This window comes from Balaenoptera borealis (assembly GCF_965194805.1).
Source record: "Balaenoptera borealis genome assembly, chromosome: 18".
Lineage (NCBI taxonomy): Eukaryota > Metazoa > Chordata > Mammalia > Artiodactyla > Balaenopteridae > Balaenoptera > Balaenoptera borealis.
Genome location: NC_138877.1, coordinates 76,734,156 through 76,740,203, shown reverse-complemented (window position 1 = coordinate 76,740,203; position 6,048 = coordinate 76,734,156).

Sequence of the window (6,048 nt, the reverse complement as noted above, 5' to 3'; positions counted from 1 at the left end):
GGGGGGGAAATTTAAGTAAATACATCTGCGTTATTAGGTCATGGATCAAGATCTAAAACCTTATCCGCTAAATTTTTCTTCCATTTCATTACTGTTGAGGATGAGAATGGCTGTTATTAGCTGATGGATGTTTACTTTGCATCTAGGACTCAGTTTGGAGATCTTATTATGAGATGTTCCCTGGTGACATCGGGGTAGCTTTAGTCTATAGAAATGTGTATACTAGGAACAGAAGAGCATCCCTGCTTGGCTTGCTTGAGTTCTTGTGGGTTTACAGCCAGATGTAGGGGGATCTCACGGAAACCAGAACAGCTAGAGTCCAGGGAACCAGAAAGGGAGAAGCAAGAAGTTTCTCTCTCCACTCCTGCCCCTCCCCAGGCTCACAGGGTCTCTCCTCTACCCCGTCTACTCAGCTCTCCCTGCCAGCCACACCCTCGCTCCTACCTGGCCTGACCGGAAACAGGACCCTGGTGCCCAGTGAATACTCTAAGTGCTGACGTTCCTTCTATAAAGGTGCCACAAACACTGAACTAGGGAATCCTGAACCTTCGCTCCCAGGGAAATACAGGTCTAGGTAGGTCCCGCGAGCCTCGGGTCGGCACACTTTCATCAACTGATCAATAGAGAGCATTGTTTTGTGTGTGTTTCTGTTTAAAGACACCTTGTTCCATATGTATTGTTGATTCACTAACACTGAACTCAGGACCATCAGCACCGGAACCCACGCCTGAGGCAAGCTCGTGTAACACACTGTTTTCTCTGAGAGGCACATCCCAGCCTTCCTGAAACGCCAGCGTGATGCCTGGGGACAAATCTAACCAGAGCATGGCCTTTGAACTCAGGTGGGCACGTGAAGCTCAGGTGACTCGAGAATGTGCTGCTCTGCGTGTGTCCATGAACCACCGAGAGAGCACTGCTAGTGTTGATCTTGGGGATACAAATAAGTTTTAGCGAGTAGGCAGATCTGCAAATACAGAATCCGTGAATAATGAGGGGCTACTGTCTATGACTTTGCAGCTCCTGAGGACTCAGGCTCTATATGTTGACACCAGATGGTGGGAGAGAATCTGATTTGCTGGGATGGGGCTACGTCCTGCTCTACTCAGCTGGGGGGATGCAGACCCTGACTGGGGCAGTGGACTCGGGGAGAGGGGCTGCTATAGGTGGAGCTAAGCTTCAGCAGGGGGTGTGGCCGAGCAGGAGGAGGGGACCGGAAGGTCGGGCATGTGGGGTCCTGGCAGGGTCCTTCATCTCACTGGCATTGCTACAAAGAGGTACTTAGCACTCCAAACACTGAACGGATGTTACAGGCCGGAGTGCAAGGACTGCATTTTGGAATTGACTACATGTCCTCGCTTCCCCACGCCCCATAAGCTGTCCTGGGAGCCCACGGCAAGTCCTGGGTGGAGGGGCTCCCGTAGCTCACAAGCAGATGGGTACAAATACTTTGCTTAACCCCCCGAAACCCCATGTCCATCAGACGACAATGCCTTGCCTCTCAGGATTCCTGTGACGATCAATGGAGAGACCCATCCCTCCCAGCTGTGCATCAGACACGACAGGGCGGTTTGGAGACTTGGGCACGTGCACGTGACTGTGCCAGGTTTGCCTGTAGCTGTGGCTGAATAAACAAGGTACTGAGATGTTTCTACCCTGAGTCTAGATCAGGGGTACTCTGACAGACAGAGAATGGCCAGGTGATGCTGTGTCTGGTCCTGTCCTCTTTCACTGGCTGTGACTGATGCCCACCAGGATCCACCCCCAAAATCTGAGGGGGGTGATGAATGGGTCACCACTTAACCACTGACCAACCAAACCAACCTCTTAGCCAACGAAAGACGAGACTTCCAGTGGAAGGCGAAGTGCAAGAAATCTCCCCATCTTTCCTGTACGTCTTTTTCTTTCCTACCTAAATAAAGAGACTTCTGAATTTTCAAAATCTTTTTCTTTTTGGCTGTGAAGGTAGCAATGGAAGGAATGGCCTTTCTGGGGATCCTCCCAGCTCTCAACTCTGATTTACACACGTGGACAAGGACACAAACACACACACACAGGTCTGAAGTCAAATGCGTGGCAGCCAGCCGCTGGTGGAGAGGTGGACGGTCTGAGGCGAGAGGCCCTGAGGGGTCCACCTGGTCACTGAGGTCCTGGCGAGGTGGAAGTGTTTCCAGTGCAATTATTGTCCCCGCTGAGAGCCCCATGTGAACTCATAGATGAGAGGAATAACGGGACACATACCCTGGCAGGATCACGTGAGCCTTGTTGGTTTGAGTCAAGCACTGGTGTCACCGAGATCTCAGAGAGGATGACAAAGGGCATCAAAGACCTCAGCTCAGAGCTTCTCAGAGTCGCGTAGGTGACCCCGATGGCTGTGCCACCCTCAGGGACGGGGATGGTCCTCCAGCTCAGGGAGATGATTGTCCACCATTTGTGCTTGACGGTCGCCTGCCCAAGTGTTGAACAATAGACCAACATGTCATGAATGTCAAGAGGACCCGTTTTCTGGGAGCTAAAGCTATGAGAATGTCCTGCTCTCAGACCTCAGCAGACCTTTCCCTCTCCTGGCAGACCAGCCTGGCACCTGTATTTCCAGCTCTTTCCACTTGTCCTTCACCCCTGTTCATCCTGGGAACAAGAGTGGTTTAGCCCCCAAGTTTTAAACTTTCCTTCCAGAATGACTACCCATCTGAAATGAGAGGAAAAATGTTGTTTTTCTCTCAGAAAGCAAAACTCATACTGGGACTCCCACAGTCCTCCCTGGGCACCCCTCTGGGCTGCCAGCCCTCTGCCCACAGCAGGTCGGCATGAGCCAGGGTGGTCAGCACGGCTGGGTATGGAAATGTTCTGTGGCCTGGAAAGCACCATCTCCTTGTTCAGGAGGCTAGTGAGCAAGCAAGTTCCCCGCTCCTGGTGGCTTATCATCTGAGGGGGATGCCCGTGAGGGCCAACCCTGGGCATGCTGAGCTAAGAGGCTGAACAACAGAGACAAGGGATGCTGATGGGGCTGAGAGAACCCACGACAAGACATCCTCCCATTTGAGACCAGGCTCTGCCCCCGGCATCTTGTGACTGACCCTTCACTTCCACTGTCTCCATCTGTCTTCCCTCTTCCTCCCCTGCATCACTGGGGAGTGACCCTCCAGTGAGGACGGGGTTCAGAGGGATTTGACTGAGACCTGCATCCTTCTCGCTGCTGCTCTGCTTCTGTGCTGGACCGGTCAGCTATTTGGAGCATCACCCTGGTCTGCTACACAACATTGCCTTGGGGGGAAGAGGTATTTGTTTCATGCAACACCTCATACAAAGAGTATTGCTCGCAGCCAAATAAAGATAAAGCTGGCCACAGAGAGACAATATTAGAGACATCCGAGGAGATACAGGTGACACCAAGCAGGAACCTCTGGGGTTCCTGGGCACAAAAGCCTTTCTGTGTCCCCCATTTCTTGATTCCAGGAAATGGGCTTCATTCAGCCTCCATGACCTTCCCTGAGTTCCAACGGGCACGTTCAAACAGTTGCTAATTAGGGAAAGGAGGGGATGCAGATTCAAGAGAGGAACAGTTAGGACACAATGGTGCAGCCTTGGGGCAGGGTCCTGGTTCCCCTCAAGGGATGCACAGAACAATATCTTTGAGCTGTTTTGCAGATACTGAAACCCCTACCGGGTGGGAAATGTTAACTGTATGCTGCCCACAAGCACGTAGACCCCAGACCTGTTGGAACCAGAAGGTTGATGATGCCGACTCCCACTTACCTCCCCACCAACCAGTCAGAAGAATGTCCACGAGCTGATCGTATCCTCTCTGAACCATTCCTATAAAACTTTTCACTACCCCCTCCAGGTCGGGACACAGTTTTGAGGGCACTAGCCCACTGTGGCCTCCTTTGCCTGGCAAAGCAATAAAGCTATTCTTTTCCACTTCACCCAAAACTCTGCCTCTGAGGATTAATTCAGTGTCGGGTACAGAGGCCGGATTCAGCTTCAAGAGCATGGCGTTGCCTTAATTGAGATGCCATCTCCACTCGCTCATACCGTCCAGCTTATGGAACTGTCCTCAGGATGATGAGAGCTGAACAGGACTGAGGTACAAGTACCTGGCAAGAAAGGATGTCGCAGGGAGCAGGGAATGATTTATAAATCCTTCTTAGAGCGGAGAGCCATCTTCCCATCAGTTTTATAGCCGACTCCTCAGCTCTTACAGACAGACCTGTGATATCTGCATGATTACAGCTCTCTGCCTTTGTCCCTTGCACTTTTGTAATGTAGGAAAGAGAGAGATTAATTGTATGGTGAAACTCTTCCACAATTTGCTGAACCTTTGCATTCCTGACATTAATCTTTCCCCAAGTGCCCTATCATTAACTGGAAAAATCAACCGGGCAAAACCGTAGAGTAGATTCATGTAAATGGAAACACATAAATAGCGCACAGGATGGAGATGGGGCAGGGCTGTCTGGCTGCCTGAGAATGTGTAGCAAGATGATACGTGGAGCTTTTTTCCAGAATGTTTCATCCGTGGAACGTGTCATTTATCCATCACCCAGTACTAGTGAGTTAGAATCGTTTCTTTGGGGCATGGGCCTGGTAAGAGCATGAAAAACATCTCCATTTTCAAGTTGTTTTCAAATTATGCAAATAAAAAATGACTTCTCTGCCTTAGTCTGCAAAAGAAAATCTCTTCTCCTTCTCCATTTGCGGAATTCAGCAAGCAGCTGCCTTTACCTAGATTTTCTTCTATGTGAAAAGAAAATAAGCAAAGGACATCTCCTGGAGATTTTCCTATACAATAAATGCTCTTATAGCGCCAACTTTGATTAGTCTTATAAAGTTGGCTAGAGCGCTCTATCGATGTATTAATTTAGCAAGTTTTGAATCTGCTTTTTGTGATCAGACTCTTCCACACATGAATTTGTTCTTATGTAAATAGAGCTCTTGGTTTGTGCTCACAAAATTATGATGAGCCAGATAGAAAAATGGAGCCAGTTTCCAGGGAGGAGAAAATGGCCCTCGGGTGAGGGTTCACCCCAGAGGCAGCCCTGGGTGATGTGCAGGCTCTGTGACCCTGAACTAGCCACTTCTTTCAGCTGCAAACTGTGATCTAAGTTTTTTTGCTACAGAATTTGACATTAAATGCTGGCAGTTTGAGAATGAAAACTATGCACCATTGTTTCACCAACTATTCAATGCTTTGAACTCACCCTTGGGCATCTGCCCCAACTGCATCTCCCCAGCACAGTATACTGGTCCACCAGCCACCTGACGAGGCAAAGCGACCAGGACATAATTCAAATAAAACTAGGTCCCATGAACTGACATAAGTAGAGATTCTCGAAAAGGGAAATTGAGGAACATGCTCAGACCGTTTTCGAAGTTCAGTTGGAAGTTAAATACATAAGTCGTATCAAACCTGTAATGTTTGTGCTTGAAACAAAAATTAAAGTGACATTTAGAATGAAAAGTGACTCTCACTGATTAGAGGTTTTTCCTTTGTAAATAGTAAGTGATTATATGGATCAAGAAAGTCAAAACTTAGCAAAGGCTTGGATCCGAGTGAAAAGGCATGTAGGTTTATTTTCAATTATTCTTTCAATTAATGTTTATTGAGAGCCTCTAGGGTGCCTATCTCAGTACTGAATGAGGCAAACAGTCACGAAGCTTATAATTTCGACAGTCCCAGACAAATACTTGGATAACAGAGAACGTAATTACATATAAACAGGTCACATGCAGAGTTTCCCGGGGCCAACCCTCTTCTCTGTCGTTTGCTAATGTCTTTTGCTGGGAAGAACAAAAGAATAATTAGCAATTTCATGATTAGAGATTTGTTTGGACTTTGATTACCAACTAAATTAATAATTTATTTTTATAGGCTAGATGTTCAGCTTAAAGTCACGTGAGTTTGTATGCAAGGTAAATACTTCTGAATTTTCACACTTTTTTTGGGTATAATATCAGGGAGCCAGATTGGACTAAAATTTGGTGGAAACATCATTAACCTACACAAATCATTTCCTTAAACTAAAAGAGATAATTAATACTTACATAGCA